This window comes from Paroedura picta, chromosome 5 (genome assembly GCF_049243985.1).
Source record: "Paroedura picta isolate Pp20150507F chromosome 5, Ppicta_v3.0, whole genome shotgun sequence".
Lineage (NCBI taxonomy): Eukaryota > Metazoa > Chordata > Lepidosauria > Squamata > Gekkonidae > Paroedura > Paroedura picta.
In genome coordinates this window covers 99,143,707-99,165,452 of record NC_135373.1, presented here as the reverse complement: position 1 = coordinate 99,165,452, position 21,746 = coordinate 99,143,707, and the positions used below count along the sequence as shown (strand labels likewise).

Here is a 21,746-nt window from a genome sequence, read left to right as displayed (position 1 = left end):
CCCTGCTCTGTGCACAGGGATTATTCTCCAGCTCTCTGAAGTGCAGAGCATTTGTTTGTTGTGTTAATGTCTTACCTGGCTGATCTTGGCTAGAATGTAAACACCTCCCTGCTATGGCCTCCAATACCTGGTTGTACGCATATAGTTTGTTCCTTCTTTTCACAGTCTTACTGATCAAACAGACTGACTGTGAAGACTGATATTCCTGCAAGAAATATGGTGATTTGGGGTGTGTGGGTACAAGGGCATAATTATTCTGACTGTTTGGGGCAAACGTCTTCAACAATGTTTTGTCTGTGTATGATCTCTTTTGATGCACCCTGATTTTCTTCAATAAATATTAACTTTGGTGTTATTCCAGTGCGAATAACTGTTTGTTAGTTCTGAGGAGAACTGTGGACTGCACTAACATGCGCCTCACTAATTAGCCCTGGGCCAATCATAGTGTGGGTGGGAAGATTAAAAAAAAAAACAGTGAGGGAAACCATGTTGCCTATTCTCTGTTCCTTGAAGGAAGGACAAAAAGGTAGAATTGAAAACACTTGGTTTCATATTTGATTTAAGTGGTTTTTCCTGTTAACTACAGTATTTGGAAGCAGCACTAGATCGTAAAAGCCTAGCAATCAAACACTTCAGGTTGTGAAACTATAATCACTTCTGAATTTAAAATATGCCAGTTATTTAGCCTTGAAATAGCTAACTACTACACATGACAAAAGCACAAATGCTAACACTAACTTACAATTTCCAAATACAGTTTTTCTTCTATTTGCAAGCAAAGATGAAGCGTTCATTAAATTGTACTATAAAATGTTTACACACTACACTTGTCCTTAGCCCAAGGGCCAAGATGCTTATAAAATTTTGCCTTAGACATTCATATTTTAAGAAGTGTTTGCCTCTTCAGGAGGCAGATAACCGAAACAAGCAACTGAAGTTCAGAATGAAGATGAGATCATTCAGAACTCTCAAATGTTGCCCAGCCCTAAGATTTGGCAAAATGAAGAGTTTAAAAGCAATTCTATAAGGGTTTACATCTTGCATCAATGCTTGAGAAACGGTTAAGGAAACAATTTAAAATACCGTCAAATACGCCTATACATATTAGAGAAAAACAACTGTCAAAATACATGTAACCAGCTGCATTTTAAAAAGAGTTTTAGCTGACCATGTACTGCCAAACTAAGAATAGAGCCTGAATTCATCATTAATTCTTCTAGTCCTACGCGAAAGAGTAAATGGAAGAAGGAAGAATAAAACTGAGATTAAAAGCACAGGCCACAAAAATGACTTCAGCACACAAGGAATGGGTAGTTGTCTGCAGAGCTATACATCTGGGATGCTGGAAAGGAACCCAGTACCCCATACTATTTATCTTCCTTTATTAAGACACACAAAGCATCCTATACTACCCTGTACAGCTGAGGGATGGAAATTCGGACATTCAGCCACGAGATCTCATTTTATTTCACAAGCTCTTTAGTTCTACTTATTGCTTTCCTACTTATACACATCTAAAAACAAAGTGCTGCATTCAAAGGCTTACTCACAGATTTACAGGCTGTCTCACTGAGATTCATGCAATCTGGTATTAAGAGGATGATGCAGTCGGAGACATCTTCCAAAAGCCATGAAGTGCCTGGAAGCTCATTAATATATGGAATAAAAGCTTCAGTTCAACTAAAAGGCAAACAAAGAGGAAGGGGCATCTTTAAAGGATAGGGAAAATTCTTATACCTTATTAATAAGAAACTGAAGTTTTCAGCCAAGACAAAGCATCCAATGACCAGGGAACAGAATGATGGAGGCTTACAATTAATGAGTAGAAATTCTCTTCAAAAGCTGAAATACTGGGTCAACTAGCGGGACAGAAGATTCAAAACACAGAAACAGCTCTTCACAAAACTGTGGAATTATTTGTCACAAGTTGTGATGACCACCAGAAAAGACAGCTTTTCTTTAAAAATGACAACATTTTATTTATTATATTTGTATACCACCGCTTCTAGCAAGCTGGCTCGCAGCAGTTTACATCACATTCAATAAAATTTCCAAATATTCCCAATATACAATAAAATCCCCATAAAATCATGCCCCATACAAACCACTATAACAATGACTAAAACACCAATACAGTTGACATTTAAACAACTAGCAAGTAACAATCAACAATTAAGACTGTGGGAGTAAAAGCCAATTGCTCCCAGGCATTGGTAGAGTCGTAGCACCACAGATGGAAGGAGGATAGGGGATAATGTCCTTCATTCAGGCCTGGTCTAACACCAGGCCCAGGCACAAGGGGAAGGAGATGACCCGATCATATACCTTGGGCCACAGAACAGTCTATGTCTTATAGGGCAGGGGTAGTCAACCTGTGGTCCTCCAGATGTTCATGGACTACAATTCCCATGAGCCCCTGCCAGCAAATGCTGGCAAGGGCTCATGGTAACTGTACTCCATGGACATCTGGAGGAGCATAGGTTGACTACCCCTGTTATAGGTTATCTAGTAGTTGACTAGTTGAAGTCTGGACAGTCACTGTCAGAGAATGTAGCCCTCTATTGGTACTTAAAGTTCATTATGGCAACGTTAAAGCAATATTTAGAATGACTTTCAACTCTTCAGTCACACACTGTGTCCTAAACTAAAGAAGCCAGAATGTAAAATACACCATCTCCAGGAGCCTTGACTGAATTCAATTAAACTACATGGGAGGGAAAGAAGCAACAGAACAAGGATGCCCCATCATGGAAATAACCAACATTAGCCCATCATATTCAGGAGTCAGGAACTGTTATACCCGTAGGATAAAACTATCCCAGGGCACAAAATACATGAAGGAGGTTTGATGAAACTATTGGCATGACCCCATGCATATGCAGCAATCCACATAAAAGGCAGTCAGTCCACAGATCCACTGGATAATTTCAAAATGGATGCTTTCTTGCATTAGTGTGCCATCCTTATATGGGAGTAACAGCAAGCCTCACAGGGTTATTGCCTAGGTAAACACCAAGATCATAAAAGCATGCACATTAAATATTGTTATCAGCCTTAGAAATGATCATATTAAATGTTTATGGAGCCAGTGTTGCAGGACACAGTGTTACAGCGGTAAGTGTCCACTCCATTTATGGCTGTGATCTTATGGCCACTGTACTGGCAGTAAGCCCCACAAAACAACATGGGAGCTTCTGATTAAGATTGCTCCCTAAATCTCCAAGCCTTCTGAATGCTGTTCCCGCTGTCAGCAAAGGAAAAAATATACCCCTCCACAAACACAGCAGGAAGCCGAAGTTGCTGTCTCACCTGTCAAATGCTCTATTGTACTTGATCGTGTATACAGCTAATATAAACACAATGTATATTCCAAGAAGACCTATGCAGTATGCTTAACAGGTTTACATTGCAGAGGGGTATGCATCTCATAGGTGTTTAAAAACATTTAGTACCAAAAAAGTACCAAAATCCATTGCAGAACAGAAATGGTCAAGATGCATTTAAAGGTAAAAAATGTATTGCCAGTTTCTTTCACAGGAGCTACAGGTAGCAGAGGAAGCTTCCGTTACGGCAGCAGAAGGAGGAGGTCAGTATCACCGGCACTTCCAAAGTGCTATAGCATGTCATTCCTCAACTTACATATTAAACTTCTTCCATTGTAATCAGCAAACAGACTATTTTTGCTACATACAATTCTTATTTGTAAGATATGAGCCAGGCAGGTAAGGTCTGGAGGCCAGGCCCAACATCACAGAAAAGGCCTTTCGTGATCAGAAGCTGATTAAAAGTGTGACTAGCAGTTCTTAGCTCACATCCAGGAATTGCTTCAGGGCCTCATTCATATCTATTCATCCACAGACACTTAGGAAGCACTGGCGCATCTATGCTGATTACTCAGAGGGTTGAGGTACAAAGGCAAGAATGTGAAGATCCATACTGCTTGCGGAAAAGCAAACTGCGGAGATGAGTGTGGAATGGAAATCCCCACAGAACACACCTGGGAGTTCTTCCAGTCTTCAAGTGCCTTCAGACAATGAATCTTTATAGTTTCTCCATCCACCTATACCTACACACTTCGTATTCTTTCCATATGATCTGATTGCCCCAAATCCCAAGTGTACCATTTCCCCCAAACACTATACTGAGAGCTGGTGAACTGTGCCTTGGATATCACTCTTAAAAGCCATCAGCAGACTTATAACATACAGCAGGAAGGAAGGAATGGGTTGGAAGAGAAATAGAGATGCCAGCCTATAGGTGGGGCTGTAAATAGGGCCACAGTCACAAAACTATTTAACAAAGAACTCTGGCAAGTCACTTCAATGTCTGGAAACAAACAGGAATGAATATGTGATCTTTAGATCTTGACATGTTTCTCAAATGGGAAGGCCAGGGATACTCCCATACCTTAAGACATGGGAAGCAACTTAACAATGAATTATTTAATGGATCCAGAAGTGAGTACATTGAAGTGAGTGTGCCAGCTCATTCAAAGGGCCATCAGATACACAGCATCTGCAAAGAGCCAGTGTTCCTTGGCTTCCACTCCAGAATGAAGAGTATATACATATGCACTTCAACTTGGATGTTCCTTAATACATACAAAGAAGCATGATTTTTTAAAAAAATCTTCCCAACATATTTCCCAATCCTGAATGTGCTCATGAATGCACACAGAAAGCTCATCACACGTGTCCAGTAGTCCTAACAAACAGGCCCAAGTTCACAGTTCAGCACTCTGGAACAGAATCAGGGGCTAAGTGCTGCCCTGAAATTAATTATATATGCAACTCACCAATATATATCCCCTATGTAGCTAAAGCTGAGCTTTCCAGGAGAGCACAGGCTCACTGAGAAAACTACAGGGGTGGGGGAGGGAGTTATCAAATCATGCTAACAGAAAATTCACAGCAAAATAAGAAAATGCAACAGCTTAAGTTCTGGCAAAGGAAAGACAGATTGGGGAGGGGGGATTGGGAAGGCAGAAGCCGGGCTAAGGAGAAGAGGGGAGGGGAGGGACTCAGCTGCAGCTCACCACAGCAAACTTGCAGAATGGAGGAAACTAGGAGGCCAGAGAACGCTCCAGGGGCACGCTCAAGTCGCACAGGCCGAGCCTCAGGCCCGCGGCGGGAGGGTCGCCCCGGCCAGGCTCTCCCGGCCTCTGCCAAAGGAAATGGGGGTGGGGCGGCCGGCGGCACCTCAGCTGGGAGGCTGGCTGGAGACGAAGGGCGCGGTTGGGAGCGGGTGTTCTGCCCGAGCCCCAACACCACGGGCAAGGCGAGGGCCCCGGCGTGGCGTGGCGTGCCCCGCCCGAGCCCCAGGCAGGCAGGCAGGCGGTGCGAGCAGCCCCGGCCCGCGTCCCCCCGAGGGGCGGTTCCCTGCCCCGTCCACGAAGGGGCCCCTGCGCGGAAGAGATGAAGCACCGGCACGCGCCGCGCCCCCGGAGTTCCCGCCTTCCCCTCACCCGATCACGGCTCCATCCCAGGCGCCGGTGCGGCCCGCCGTCCTCCCTTCCGGAGCGCCCTCGGCCCCCCGGCTGCAAACTTCCCCGGCGCAAGCGGAGCGCTGCTGCCCTCCCCACCGGCTCGCCTCAGCTCAGCTCCTCGCAGCCACGGAAGCTCCCGCCCACCAGGCTCGACGCTGCGGAGACAGGCGGAGCGCGCCAGCCAACCAGGAGGGGCCGAGATGAGTGAGCGCCGCGCGCACCCGTCAAGGGCTGCCGTGTAACTCTGGTTACGGACGGCGCGAGAGGGAGAGGGGGCGGGGCAAGAAGGCTGACTGAGGCGGCCGGCGGCCAATTAGAAGATAGAAATTATGTCATCGGCTGGAGGCGAGGAGGGAGGGCTGAGCGTGGTGTTGGGGAGGACGCCGGGGGGTGGTGGGGGGAGCGGCCTTAAAGCGGCAGTGCGGCGGGATGTCACTTTCCCTCAGTCGCACACCGTCACGGGCTGCCCGGGCACCATCACTTCGGCGTGCTTTCTTGGGCAGGCATGCATGCATGCACGGGCTTCCCGGCAGCGCCTCGGGGATTTCTAGGGAGCAGGGTGTTGCCCAGTATGGAGATCAAGTCAAGTCTTTATTATTACTGTACTAGATCAGTAGTCAAATTACAAGATACATAAAAACATCTGGCATTAACAAGATAAAAGAATCACTGATAACTAAAATATTATAAAAGATGTGCATGGAGACCTATATTCTCCCATCACAGGGCTAAGAATCACCCCAAAACGTGACACAGTTTGAGTCGTCTCTTTAAGTCTCACTTCTTCCCTTCCAGGCTTTGGCTCAATGAAATTATTACCTCGATCATGCAGGGATTATTTCTTTTATAAGATCAGAGTCCAGTGGCACCTTTAAGGCCAACAAAGATTCATTCAAGGCGTGAGCTTTCGAGTGCAAATACTCTTCCTCAGACTATGAACTGACCATCATGACAATGTTCATAGTCTGAGGAAGAGTATTTGCACTCGAAAGCTCACGCCTTGAATGAATCTTTGTTGGTCTTAAAGGTGCTACTTCCACGGCCACTCATTTGAATCTATTTATTTTATGACCACTGTTTCTTTTATTATTATTATTATTATTACCATTGTATTTGCTTAGAAAGGTTTCTATTCCAGCATTAGGGCTCCTTCCGGTTTTCCTGGAGTATTTGAAATTAAGGTTGTAGTCCTAGCAAAAAAAAACATTCAATTAGAGCTGCTTGGAGGGGGGGCGGAAAGTCTTAAGCAGGTCTAATATAGGTTTAATGTTTAAGTAGGTTTAATGTTTGGTAATATGTTAAACCATTTCTTCACCTGGTAAACAATATCGGTTAAGCCTATGGCAAAGGGGCAGGACATTTTTTTTCTCCAGGCTCATTATAAGTATATTATTTTTTCCAATACCAGTTTGTGAACCCTTTCAATGTAACTAGCAAATTAAAGCTGGTGAACATCATCTATAGATGGGATTGATAAAAGTCAGGTAAAAAAATGTCTTGCTTCTTTAATAGAGGCTTAATTGGATGGTGTGATTTAGTTCCATGCTATTAAAAGCTTCAGTTGCCTATTTCTAAACATTAAGCCACCATTAAAGGGACAGGATATTTTTTTCTCCAGGTAGTGAGCAACCCTAGCTACATATGTTAAATTAGCTCAGCAGAATTAAGGAGGCTGCACTATCACTATTTGCTACTGTTTTGCATGGTACTTTCAGGCCAAAGCTCAGTCAATTGTTAGAAGCTTGAGTGCCCGTAGCTTGATTTTTCCAGAGGGATTCAGTTTCCCCCTGCCCACTGCTGCAGGGTGAGGAAGCAGGGTTACTGGATCCAGGTTGGAAAACTCCTGGAGATCTGGGGGAGAAGCCTGGAGAGGACAGGGACCTAAGTGGGATCAATATCATCGAGTCTACCCTCCAAATCATTCATTTTCTCTAGAACTGGTATCTGTAGTTTGGAGATCACCAGGCCCCACCTATAGGCTGGCATCTCTATTTCTCCTCCAACGCTTCCTTCCTTCATTGTATATTTATTTATTTAATTTTCGTACTGCCTTTCTCTCGTGGGCTTAACTAGGCCTGATAAACTGTCTTCTGCTCCCATTTAAGTACTGAAGTTCTCAACAGGCCTAGACAAAGATGTCACATTTCTCAATACAGACTTAATGTCTGGAAATGCTATGAAGAGGCATCGCTGAAGGTTGTCTTGGCAGGGGGGAAATCAGCATCCTTGTCCCCAGGATTTTTTTGCCCCTCTAAGCACTTGGCAAGCCTACCAAGTAGCATTGATTTCTGGTGCTGGGAAAAGTATAATAGTATTGTAGTAGCCATGGGCATTTTCTCTCCCTAATTTCCTTGTGTTGACCAAGTCTTGCTTACTTGTTTTTTAGTTTCAAAACATACCAATGTTTTATTTTAACTTCTTGAAGCTTTTTATTGGTTTTCTTGACTAACATTTCTATATAAAGAAAATTGACACTCATGTTGTCTAATTTTAATACACCAAAATCATTCTCACCCTTTGATGCTGTAGTCTCAATCAACGTGTTCAGTGTGGTGTAATGGTTGGAGTCTCAAACTAGGATGTGGGAGAGCCAGGTTCAGATCCCCTTTCTGCCACGGAAGCTTGCTGTGTGACCTTGGGCCATTCATCTACTTGGGGTTCTTGTGAACATAAAATGGAGAACAGCGATGTAAGCTGCTTTGGGTCCCTAAGAAGAGAAATGTAAGGGATAAATGAAGTAAACACATAAGCAACTATCAGAATTCACCTGTGAGCCAAACATGCCCTAAAAATTTGGAAAATATCCTCCCTCTTCCACTTTAATTTAATAGAGGCATTAAATGCAGTTAGTCACAGGGATTGCCAACTCCAGGTTGGGAAATTCCTGGAGATCTGAGGGCAGAGCCCGAGGCGGGAAGAGTTGTAGTAGGAGCAGGACGCCATAGATAAGGGGTGGCCAGACTGTGGTTCTCCAGATGTCCAGGTACTACAATTCCCATGAGTCCCTGCCAGCATCTGTTGGCAGGGGTTCATGGGAATTGTAGTCCATGAACATCTGGACAGCACAGTTGGCCGCCCCTACAAGAGTCTACTCACTAAAACAGTCATTTTCTCTAGGGGAGGTTATCTTTGTAGTCTGGAAATTCCTGGAGAATGCCAGGCCCCATCTGAAAGCTGGCACCCATGCTTGTTACCATTAAATTATTATTATATCTTAGGTCAAAGTTTTTTTCAGTTTTCCAAGAGGATTCCTGCTGCAATGTATGGATGTGGTAGAAAGTACCATCGGTTTTCAAGGCAAGAGATGTTCTGGGGTGGTTTGCCATTGGCTGCTTCTTGATAGCAACCCTGGACTTCCTTGGTGGTCCCCCATCCAAGGACTAACTAGGGCTGACCTGGCTTAGTTTCGCAGACATAAGGACATTTGGCTAACCTGAGTCATTGAGGTCTGGGTGCCTTAATATATAATAGCTGTGTATGTATTTTTTTAGTGTCTTCCGCCCTCTTGTGGTCATACTGTACTATAACAAAATCCCAACACGAAGGAAATCTGAGTAATACCTTCATACCCTTTTATTGAACCAATCAAATTAGTACAAAATGTATGCAAGCTTCTTATCTTAGCAGAAGTTTTTTTTTAATCTGGTTTTATATTACTCCGTTTTATGTGACTGTAGGTTAACAGACAAAATCTTCAGGACATGATATTAAAGTCTGGTCTTACAGACATCCTTTCTGAGATGCCCACAGGCAAAAAGCTTCTTCAGTCTGTTGCTGAAATGTACAGTTACAGTATAAGAACATCATTAGAGCCCTGATGGATCAGATCACTGGTCCATTCAGTCCAGCATCCTGTATCTCATACACTGGCCAACCAGGTATTCCAGAGGGCCAACAACAGAAGCCAAATTCTTTCCTGATATTGTCTCCAGGTACTGGGATCCAGAGGTTTACTGCCTCAGTGTAGAGGTTTCCTTTAGTCATCATGGCTAATAGATAGCCACTAATAGAGCTATCTTCCATGTATTTATCGAATCCCTTTTGAAAGCTGTCTATGCGTGTGGCCATCACTGCATCCTCTGGCAATGAATTCCATATTGAATTCCATATTATTGAGCCTATGGATGCATTTGGAATTCTGACATGGCAGAATTGGGCACAGTAACAAAATGACTGCTCTGGAATGGCTGCAGGAGCCACAAAATGATTGTCACAGCTTAACTTGAGTCTCCCAGTACAGATCCTTGTGGTAGCAGCTGCAGCCAAAGCAGCATTTTGAAAAATCTGCCCACCCAATCAAATCTCCAGCTGTCAATCAGAAGCCTTGCTGGGCTTTTTAGAGATACCAGGCCGGTTATATCCTGGCCTAGATAATCCAGGCTAGCCGGATCTCATCAGATTTCAGAAGCTAAGCATAGTAGTTGGATGGGAGACCTCCAAGGAAGACCATCCTTGAGACATGGAGGCAGGCAATAGGGAACCACCTCTGAGTATTTCTTGGGGTTACTATGGCCAGCTGTGACTTGATGGCAGTTTTCAGTAGGCCTATTACAAATGGTACCTGAGGCTGGCAGATTCTAAGCTCCATGCCTTTGTCTTTAAGACCTATATAAACTTAACAGAATGGGAACATATGAGCAGAAATATGGTAACCTTATAGGGACATTGTACATAGACTAATAGAGTTGGAAGAGACCTCATGGGACATCTAGTCCAACCCCCTGAACTATGCAGGACATTCACAACCCTATCGCTCATCCACTGTAACCTGCCACCCCCTGAGGAAACCTGTTCCACTGAGAAACTGCTTTAACTGTCAGGAACTTCTTCCAGATGTTTAGACAGAATTTCTTGTGAATTAATTTCATCCCATTTGTTCTGGTCCGTCCCTCTGGGACAAGAGAAAACAACTCTGCTCCATCCTCTTCATGGCAGCCTTTTAAATACTTGAATACATGTTCTTTCATAGAGACTCATTGGATATATGTTTTCTCGTGTTATTTAACTGTTTATTGATTTCTTTTATTCTTGGAACTTTATGTTGCCTAAAGTAATGTCTTAAGCTTCTTTGAAGCCCTAAGTTGTGTAAAAAAACTCTTTAAATCGGGGGTAGTCAACCTGTGGTCCTCCAGATGTCAATGGACTACAATTCCCATGAGCCCCTGCCAGCAAACGCTAGTCCATGAACATCTGGAGGACCACAGGTTGACTACGCCTGCTTTAAGTAACATAAGCAAACAGCAGAGTTTTCAAGAACCCTTCCTTTTCCTGCCTCTAGATGGAGCCAATGTCACACATATCTGCTGAAAGGGTTCCACAAGAAAACAAACAGGAAAGACATTCTGTCAGTAGCTAATTGTAACCAATTTGCAGGCTTATATGTTTTTTAATTAGGTAGGGGGGAATCTGTTTTCTGTATCGTCTGGGTTAGAGCCTACACAGATCCTTGGGAGATAAAATCTGGATGCAGAATTGTAGGTCTTAGAAAACTCTAAGACAGAAAACTTAAATTCAGGTGGGTAGCCATGTTGGTCTGAAGCAGCAGAACAAAGAAAGGCAAGCATTCTAGAAGTGGGGCCAAAGGAAGCAGACACAAGTGTCTTGGGAAAGCAGGGGATCGCTTACATTCCTTACTAACTTCAGAGTTTACTTCAAATGAAATCCAGCTGAGCCAGCTGTCCAGATAAAGTCCACCAGCACGAATGGAACTGAAGCTTGGCTGGTGTCGGTAAGCCTCTCAGGCTTTGAACTAGTGCAGCAACAAAATTACAGCTGCCACAGTACTTCGGGGCAAAGGTTATCATGTATTAATTTCTGTCCTGGTGAGCAATGCTGGAGAAGGAGTGCCTGTAATTTGTACACCTCTCTGAGCAGGGTCAAGCTTCAAATCCTACAGGAGGTGATCCCTGTTCTGAAATCCCCCAGTCTTTGCAACAAGAGTATGCAAAATAAAAACAACCTTTATAAGACTGAGATGCTGCTCTAAATCTCTTGACCATTGGGATCAATGTTAGCAAACTCTGATCCGACAGCCAGCTTGACTTCTCCCACTGAGTACTTTTTTCTGTTAACTTATTCCTAGAAGAAAAGTAACTTTTTAACCAAACAGATTGCAAAGTCTAAAGAAGATAAATGGACACACAGAGCACAGGAGAGTCAAAATCTATTGCCAACTTTCTATGGGTGTTGGGGAGTTGAGTCTGGGGAGGGCAAGCTTTGAAGAGGGACCTTAGCAGGGTATAGTGCTGTGGATTCCACCCTCCAAAATTAGCTGTTTTCTCCAGGGAAGCCAATATCTGTAGTCTCAGAGATCACTTGTAATTCCATGGGATCTCCAGGCCCCATCTGAAGGTTGGCAATGCTATCTATTTGCTTTTAAGGGAAGTATTACAGAGCTGGGAATGGGATACTGGTAAGAAATATGCTCAAGAAAGGGCCCCAAAAAGGGGGTGAAACAAGAACAGGTAGAATGAGCAGTAGAAAGGTATAGAAACTTAAGTCACAGTCTCTTTTTGCTGGCTTCCAAGGGAACAGAAGGAAGAGCATAAATTAAAAATTATCTTATAAACCTTCTAAGGGTCCAGATTATTTCCTACCACAAAGAAAGATTTTAGCAAAAGGAGAATTTTCTTGCTCCACAGCAACAGTGTTTTAACTTCTTGGTCACTAAGGAAACAGGCAGCTTGAGGGAGGAGCTGTTATGTATCTGAGTAGGTTTCTCGTGAACAATAAAGCTGTTGGATTTCTGCACAACAAACTAAAGATTAGTTTCATAACAAACAGTGCAATCCTAAACAGACTTACCATTTTGTACATCCATTCCCATCCATGGGCTCAGCAGGTTTTAGCTCTGTTTAGGATTGTATTCTTCCTATTCCAAAGTAACAAAATGTGTGCACCAACATCTGACATTCCAGATGAATCCAACGTGCCAAAGACACAACTCAAAAGAAAAAAACTTCATTGTCCAATGAAAGCCACCTTAAAAAACCCAATTAAAATATCTGGAAGTAGTTAATTTAGGTAAATCAAATTGGTATGCAAGAGAAGGTGGGATTATGGGTACTATTACTACAAAAGAGAGTGACTGCAGCCTTTTTACTTGCCTTCTTGAGTCTAAGATGTGGCAAGCAAACCACAAATTCTAGTATCCAGGTACTAAGATAATTATTCAATCCTAAACATAGTAACACCATTCTAATCCCACTGACTTCAATAGACTAAGGGCACTTTCACACCTGCTAAATAAATAATATACTTTCATAAAATCATAGAATTGTAAGGGACCTCCAGAGTCATCTAGTCCAACCCCCTGCAGAATGCAGGCTACTCACAACTACCTGCCCACCCACAGTGACCCCAGTTCCATGCCCAGATGATACCTTTCTGCTCACCACTTACAATCTGCCTAACTTCACAGCATCAGCATTTCTGTCAGATGGCCAAGTAGCCTCTGCTTAAAAACTTCCAAAGAAGGAGAACCCACCACTTCCCAAGGAAGCCAGTTCCAATAAGGGACTTTTAATGTACTTTAGTGATAGTTTGCATACAGATTTTGACATTCCACACAGGAAAATCCGGTTGCAAAATGCATTGAAAGTGTATTATCCAGTGGTGAGTCGGCTTTTCTGCATGCTCAGTGTCTTACGTGTTTACGCATCTGTCATTACCAAGCATTGGAATCAACTTGGGTATGGTTGGTTCACATGTTGGTTCACACTCTCTGCATTACTTCTAGATGCACCGAAATAATCAAGAGCAAGAGTGCTGATATCACTGGTGGTATCATTGGTCATATCTCAGCATTAATCCTTTTTCTAAAGAAAACTTACTAATGCATTATTACGATGTACCAACAAAGCAGAGGAAAACCAAAGTGCACCCTATAGCATCAAAGCCATGCAGAAATCAGCACAACCCCCCCCCCAAAAAAAAAACAACAACAACTTGAAACAGGACCAATGAACCAACCAATGAAAACCGCCAGTTCAGAAAAACTCTGTGAAGGGTGTAACACCAGCTTAGTCTTGTTCCTTACTCACCTGTAAATTATTCCCCCAAAGAAGAACAGGCACTCAAATATGTATTAAGACAATCAATATTGTGTTACACGGCTTTTCCTCTCTCTTTTTTTGCAGTAGCCCTGTTCAGATATAAGAGTTTATAAAATTTACATCTCTTTCAAGAATAACTGAACATAAGTTGGAAGGGATCCTGTAGCCCTCTTACACTACCTGTACCTGCAAAGCAAAAATTCCTTCACATATATTACAGTTGATGATGATACATACTTACTTGGTCTTTTGTTTGACACACACCCTCTGATTTCTCTTGGCAGCTTTTTCCATTAGCAGAATGTTCTTTCTGCTGGTTCGTTTTATGAGATTTAGGCTTCAGATACTGCCATTCCAACACTGAAGAAGAGCTCTTTTTTTGTACCCCCCTTTTTACTGCTTGAAGGAATCTCAAACTGGCTTATAATTCCCTGCTCTTCCTCCCCCCACAACAGACACACTGTGAGGTAGGTGAGTCTGAGAAAACTGTGGCTGGCCCAAGGTCACCTAGCTGCATGTGGAGGAGGAGTAAGGAATCAAACCCAGTTCTCCAGATTAGAGACCACCACTCTTAACCACGACATCAAGCTGGCTCTCAATCACTGGCCTTCTCATCTTTCTCATCCATCACTTGTGGGCAGTGTTCAAATTATGGTGGGGGGTAGCTCATTCCCCTACTTCTTCTGAGCTCCTTTACCTACTGTTAGAGAAGGCTCCAGGGGTCTGGACTCTTGCCTTCAAGGTCCCGTGGTCCCCTTTCCAGCATCTCTCTGTCATATCTGTCTCTAGCTATGTGACTGCTGAAGGAGACCAGTTTAGCTTCCAGCTCTGCCTTGCTTCATGTGTAGTCTATCCAGCTGTATCCATTCAATGACTCCAATGAAGGTCTATCTTCAGTCTGCTGGCTGGCTGGCTGGCTGGCTGACTCTCCTCCCACATACATTTATTTGGGTCAAAAAAGGGCCTGTTGTGAAGATGGGGAGGGGGGCAGTTGGACCAGGCCTCACATTGATGGAGTACCTCAGACTTTTGACATTATCTCTAAATGAGGTTATACATGCAGGCACAGAGATACATTGACAGGATTGAAAGAAGATATTCATCATACAGCTTTAAACTTGTATCTCATTACTAGATCATATCACATTTTTGTAACCCTGTTTTGACATTTGTTCATTTTTTAATATCTACAAGGGACCTGTAAATCTGATCTAGAGAATTTCAGGTAAAGAAGGGGAAGCTGATGGACTGACTTCAGCAGCAGAATGAGTAGAATTGAAATGGGGAACTGAAGGGTCTGGGAAAGAAGGAATTGAATCAAACCAATGCTTGTTAAAATAATAGATATTTGTGATACTTAATAGGAGACATTTATGATATTGTGTTTGTTAGAATTCAGCCCCTGAAAGCAGGGGACTTGTATATGCTGTGTTAAAAATACTATTCAGTCTTTAAGTAGGAGGCCCCTCTAAGCAGAGGATATATATAAATACAAGCCTCTGGACTAAAAGCTTTCTCAGATAACCTAGTGACCTATTACAGATAAGCAGTCTGTTACAGAAAGCAGAGGGCCCCAATGTCAGAACTGAATGCAATTAGATAGATGATACAACCTGATATAGTGAAAGGTGTTGTTAGAAGAATATTGATAGTGCTATATGTTATAGGAAAAAGAAAGGTAATGGAAATACCTTGGTTAGCAGAAGATAGATCACTAGAGAAATAGTAAGAAGTCTGGTTTATGTCAGGGCTTATGTCTGACATACATTGTGGTCTATGTTTAACTCAAGACAGATAAACGTTTTGTATAAATACAGCCAACTGACAGTGTCCTATATGGCATTTTCTCTCTGCTCTTGGTGGAGAGAAGACCCATCCAGCCAATCCACCCATCCAGACCCATCTTGGCCGATAAACAATGCTGTTTTTCTGAGATCTTGCCTCCTTCCTGATTGGGACTGGAGAAGAAAACGGGGCACAACACAAGGACTGCTGGTGACTATGAGGGGCTTTCCGCACCGGGATCCTTATAGCAAATTGTTTGCTGAATGAAAAATCACCATTTAAAATAGTGGAATTCGTCGTTATGCATACCTGCCTTTGTAGTGGAATCCAGTTGCGTTTCTATTGTTTCCCACAGGCTTTGGCAAAAATCGCTAGAAAGGAAGCGCTATTGCCAAACTCGTCCCGCCCCTGGCCGTCAAGCAGCCAATGGGCAGCCGGTAGAATGCTCCCAAACAGCCCCTTTCCCTTTAAGAAAGGTTTAAAAAAAAAAAACCACACAGACCCGTTGCAACAAATATGCGTTGCTTTGTTGCAACGGAGAGACCCATCCAGCTGGCAGGTGTGTTTGAGCTGCCGTTTCATCGTTGCCACGCTCCCCCCGAGTGAAAAAAAAAATCCCCCCCCCTCACGGGCGTGATTTTCGGCCGAAAACAGTGTGAAAAATAAAGGGAAAATAAATCAGCAAATGGGCTTCTCTGTTGTTTGTGCTTAGTGACTGTAAACAGCTCTGGGGAGGGACTGCAGCCGGGGAAGCCTCACTGGCTAAACGGAGGCTCGCTGGTGCGTTGATCTCCACTCGCTCGGAGAAAAAAAATGGCGATCGCTTCGCCGGAAGATCAGAGGAGAGAGCCAGGGGGAGGGACTTTGTAGAAACCACAACAATGGTAACGCACAGAACTTTCCCACTAGTGTTGCAGATTGGTTGCAGGAGTGTAGCGCTTTCCGGAAGGTGAATCCACTTTTGGGGATTTCCCTGAAAGCGCTACAAGGAAGCGCTTTTTGCAGATCGGTTTCAGGTGTGTGGCAGATTGTCAACGACGTTGTGCATAACGGCAAATCAGTGGCGTTTTCAATTGGCAACCATTGTGCGATTTTGAAGGAGTGCAGAAAGCCCCTGAGAATTCATCCCCGCTACAGGTGCCTGGAGGACTCCAGCCTCACCCTGTATCTAGTAACACTATTCTCTCTGTGTGGAGTAGACCAGGGGTAGGCTCATGGGAATTGTAGTCCATGAACATCTGGAGGACCACAGATTGACTACCTCTGGAGTAGACAATAACTATTATTCCTTTTTGTGGGTGTCTTTCCACTATTTAATGACCATTGCCACAGGGAGATTAGTTCAGACTAAATATGCCCACTTCCTTCATCAGTTCTGAAATTCAGTATGTTCCTTTTGAAAACCATTATTTCTTGAAGGCTGAGGAGAAAAGTCACAGTAGGTTCATTCATAGACTGAGATGTGCATTCCATTTGTCTGTAATTTCAGAATGCGGAGCATGGTATGTGATACAAAACCTGGCATTCTTAGGCAGCAATTCTAAGCAGGTTTATTCAGAAATAAATCCAGTTTATTAAATGGAGGCTTAGTCGCAGGTAAGTGTTCTTAGGACTCCAATCTAGAAAACAGTTGAAAAGTAAAATTTGGTTATATTATAATATCACTACATTGAGAACAAAATTAATGGATTTTCATAATCTTGGAATGCATGGTTCAAACTGATCACAGCAAGAGACCAGTTTCCTGTAGCTCATATTAAAAAAATAAATTAAAACTTTACTGCAGAGGTAGAGGGGAAATTGGGAACCGTATCTGCAAAGCCACAGAAATAAAAGAGGTAGGAACTGGCAGCAATGGCTTCTGGCAGTTGAAAGATAAGCATTAGGAACTGTAACATTCCTTTTTGCTTGTAAGTCAATATTAGGTTCCTGCATTCTGGTTCATACAGCAGAGATGAGATGGGAAGAACTGGTTTCAGAACAAGGCAGCTCATGCACTGTATACTTTAGCGGCCAAACAGAACTAACTGCATAGGGATTCCGCTCCCACAAGAAAAAGAACAACTCACAGAAATATCAGAGAGGAAGCAGAGCATTCAGTTGTGATATATAGTTAAATACACCAACTCCTGTCCTCCTCCAGAAATTTTTTCCCTACTGCCACATTCCCATAAACCCAAGCCTATGGGTCCAAATCCTCTCATTTCATGGCTTGGAGGAAGGGAAAGCAAACTTTTCAAAACGCTGATGGAAGCAGAATATATTAGGACAATATAACCACATGATATATAATATATCATAATATATCTACCATAAAGGCTGTATTTCAGGTGAGGATAGGCCCACGGTTTCCCAAATCCTTGTGGCCCACCCAAACACACTACGCCAAATGCCAGTTTGCTTTTAAACTAGCTTCCGTTTGTCCAAGGCGAAATTAAAGGATGGAGTCACTATCATGATACAGGTGCTATAGGAATGCCCTCCCTGTTAATCACTACTGCACCTTTATGTTTTGTATTAATCAAGAATAGGACCCTAGACTCATACTATTGCTAATGAGCACTGTAATTTCCCACTAACTCATGTGTGTTAATTGTATCCTCCCTGTTTTCTGTAAACCGCCCTGAGCCCTCGGGGAGGGCGGTATATTAAATAAATAAATAAATAAAGTGCTGTCACTTCTAACTTATAGTGATCCTATCAATTAATAGCCACCAAAACGTCCTGGTGTTAATAATGTTTTTGTGTGCTAGTTTTCCACTTAGTGTACACATTCCTACATTGCTGCTCAAGGAAGACTCTTGTTGCAAAGATATGTTTTAGTAAGCCAAAACACAATGTTTTGTTCCCAGAAAAAATGTACTTTCCCCAAATAGAACATTTTATTGATGTATGAAATGTGGTGGACATTTAACTCATGTATTAGTGAAGACACAACCATTTGTTTCCTTCTGGTGAAAGACAACCTTTTAAGCCTTTATAATATCTCTGATCTATATAGTTTTGAAATACTGCCTTGCAAGATTAAAATCAGAATTCTGCATCATAAAATCTGCTTGCTATAACACCAAGTTGTTCAACTTGTTTTCTTCTCAGTATTAAGCAATAACAACTCCCATCCTTGCTTAGTGTCTAATGAATGATGAAATTACCTTCTTCGGGGTTTGGTTTAAATTTTGAAAAACATTCCTTGCCATCATGGCACTGAGAAAACTATTTATTCTTAAAATAATTAGAAATGGCAAAGAAAGATAGGCAACATCCAAAGCTGAAACTGATGACTAAAGGCAGCTAAGAAATCCAAGAGTTTCTACTGTGTTAGTAGCAGTCCTACCCCCCAGCCCCTGCCAGATGCTCAGGGGGCCTTGCCACCCTATTACTGAGTAAACTGAAGATGAAGATAACTGGAAGGAATCCTCATTGCTATATGTACCCTGGTTTGTACCCAGGGGATAGCAGTGACAAAATCCTGAGTCCATTGGATGTAAGGGCCCTTCACACAATTCCATGCCAAACATTAAGAACATGGGTTGGATCCAGCATATATATTTTGCTAGCAGTAGCACTTTCCTCTGGCAGGAGACCCAAACATTCAAAATGGCGGGTACTGAGAAAAACCGAATGCCCACGTTTCCACACTGAACATCCCCGAAATAGACCCCATTAGACCCTGCTTCAAAAAGTGGCAACTGGGGATTCCTTTGCTGTAAGGCAAGTAAAGGGGCAAATTGGTTTCTGCATTTGAAAAGGCGAATTTCAGTGTGGAAATGGACAAAAAACTCGACCCTTTGAATATGCAAATCTGAGCAATATCTCTAGTGTGGAAACTGTCTCAGGGGAAAGTGCCTCCATTAATGGAATGGAGAACAGCTCATCTAATCTAGGGATGGTCAAACGGTGGTTCTCCAGATGTCCATGGACAGCCCATGTTGGCAGAGGGTCATGGGAATTGTAGTTAATGGTCACCTGGAAAGCTTCCTAACCATATTCTGCATGATTGCACCACTTCAGGGGTTTCTTGAGGTCTGAAGAATGTTCCAGTGGGTTTCTCAATGGTAAAAATGTTGGAAAAGGCTGTGTTAAACAATGCAGAAAATGATATTACATAAGTTGAAATAAACTACAGTGAACACAAGATAATATATACAGCAACAGATAATGCATATTTTACACAATCCCATTGGGCTACAATCCCATTCTCTTTAACAAAGCATCTTCTTGAACCATTCCATTATAGCATAACCTTTTCACTTTTATAAAAATGTTCTTCTGGACAATTCTGTTTTACATACTTTCAGGAATTTGAGAAGTGTACAGACCTTTCCTGACTTCATCAGGCCATTCCACAATCTGGGGGCCACTACAGAGAATGCTGATGTATTGGCAAGTTGTTGACCTAGCTCTTTTGCAGATAGAGGGCCCAGATCAGATGAGTGATGCTGTTGTGATGCATAGGAGAGGCTATCCTGTAGATATAAGGGTCCAAGATCTTGTATGTGACAGGCAGTACCTTGTATTGATGGGCAGATGTATGTAACGTTCATGATCCTGATAATAGTTCATGGTAATAACCAAGCTGTGGAATTCTGCACCAGCTGAAATCCCCAAGCTTGCCTATGTAAACAGCATTACAGTATTGCAGTCTCAGTACTACCATGGCCAGGTGGCCAGATCAGCCAAGTCGAAACAGGGGGCCATATTTCATGCTTAAGTTGAAATAATGTTTTTCATTGCTGCATTGGGTCCCATTAACCTATCATGGCTAATAGCCAATAATGAATGTATCTTCCATTAATTTGTCTAATCTTCTAATATCTAGCTCAATATTACTGTGTGGCTGGAAACTGGATACTTGAATCCATCGTAACTGCTTTAGATAGGCTAGGGAGCAGCTTGCGGAAAGAAAACATCCAGATACAGGCTCTACAGAATGCTCATGTTTATGGAATGTTATCAAATTAGTGACTAAACTGAGGTTATCATATTTATGGTGACATCATGAGAAGACAAGACTCACTAGAGAAGACAATAATGCTAAGAAAAGTTGAAGGCTGTGGGAAAAAAGAAAACCCAGACATGAGAGGGATGGACTCAATATATGAAGCTACATGTATGCAAGATCTTAGCCAGTCAGTCAGTCAGTCAGTCAGTCAGTCAGTCAGTCACCTTTTATTGGCATAAAAAGATCTTAGCAAAGCTGTTAATGATAAGATGTTTTGGAGGGCATTAATTTATAGAGTTGCAGTAAGTCAGCTGTGACTTAATAGGGAATAACACACATCAGATCAAGAATAACACACATCAGATCAAGTGTCAAGAATAATTATTCCATTAACGAGTAGTACTGTGAGGGGTGGAGGGGAACAACTAAGACACTTTTTATAATTCCCAATTATTTGGTTTATCCCAGCTTCGATGCTCCAAAATTAAATCACTGAGGGGTGGTGGGTAAAGGTAAAGGTATTCCCTGTGCAAGCACCGGGTCATGTCTGACCCTTGGGGTGACGCCATCTAGCGTTTTCATGGCAGACTCAATACGGGGTGGTTTGCCAGTGCCTTCCCCAGTCATTACTGTTTACCCCCCAGCAAGCTGGGTACTCATTTTACCAACCTCGGAAGGATGGAAGGCTGAGTCAACCTTGAGCCGGCTGCTGAGATTCAATTCCCAGCCTCATGGGTAGAGCTTTCAGACTGCATGTCTACTGCCTTACCACTCTGCGCCACAAGAGCAGTAAAAAGGGGGTACAAAAAACGAGCTCTTCTTCAGTGTTGGAATGGCAGTATCTGAAGCCTAAATTTCATAAAACGAACCAGCAGAAAGAACATTCTGCTAATGGAAAAAGCTGCCAAGAGAAATCTTACCACTCTGCGCCACAAGAGGCTCTCTGGGGTGGTGAGTAGGGAGGTTTAACTTCCTCAGAATAAGAAATAGCCAGAACAGTGTCAACAGTGTGCAAGAAGGTTTCATTAGCCTTGACATCCTGTTTCTGGGCTATAAAATACTGCTGCTTGCACAAGAACAGTTTAGAAGTGTTCTACTTCCCAATTCTGTGGCTTCCATGCAGCAGTCAACAATACATTCTAGAAGCCTGGGTTGACAAAACCATACACATATTTCTCAGCGGTAACTCACCACACCCTTCCACAACACTGTTTAATGTATTAGGGAGAGAATAAGCCCGTACAAGTCCCTGGGCCAAGGTTCAAATACATGCATGCATGTGAAATATAGAACCAAAGTGAAAAACAGCCTCTGGAAAAGATTATAAGAAGGTCCCTTGGAGTATACAGGTACTCTTGGCAGGGGAGAAAAGGGAAACCATTGCTCAACTTCCACATGCACAGGCTAAGATATGGAGCAGTTCAGCTATTTATTGTCACAAGAGTACCAGATCATAGCAGAAGATTCTGGAGGGAACACA

General features: G+C 42.8%; 1 protein-coding gene across 3 annotated transcripts in view; it reads right to left on the bottom strand.

Annotated features, from left to right (window-relative positions):
• MRTFA (myocardin related transcription factor A) overlaps nt 1-5,672 on the bottom strand; it is a 111,050-nt gene extending 105,378 nt beyond the window's left edge. Inside the window, exon 1 of one of the 3 annotated variants that reach the window (XM_077339403.1) lies at nt 5,465-5,672. The gene's annotated coding sequence lies outside the window, so the exon portion shown is untranslated. Of the gene's footprint in view, nt 1-5,035; nt 5,292-5,464 lie in introns of those variants that run through there. The other 2 variants (XM_077339405.1, XM_077339404.1) reach the window with 2 other exon arrangements.
• Between the last annotated feature and the right edge of the window lie 16,074 nt (nt 5,673-21,746).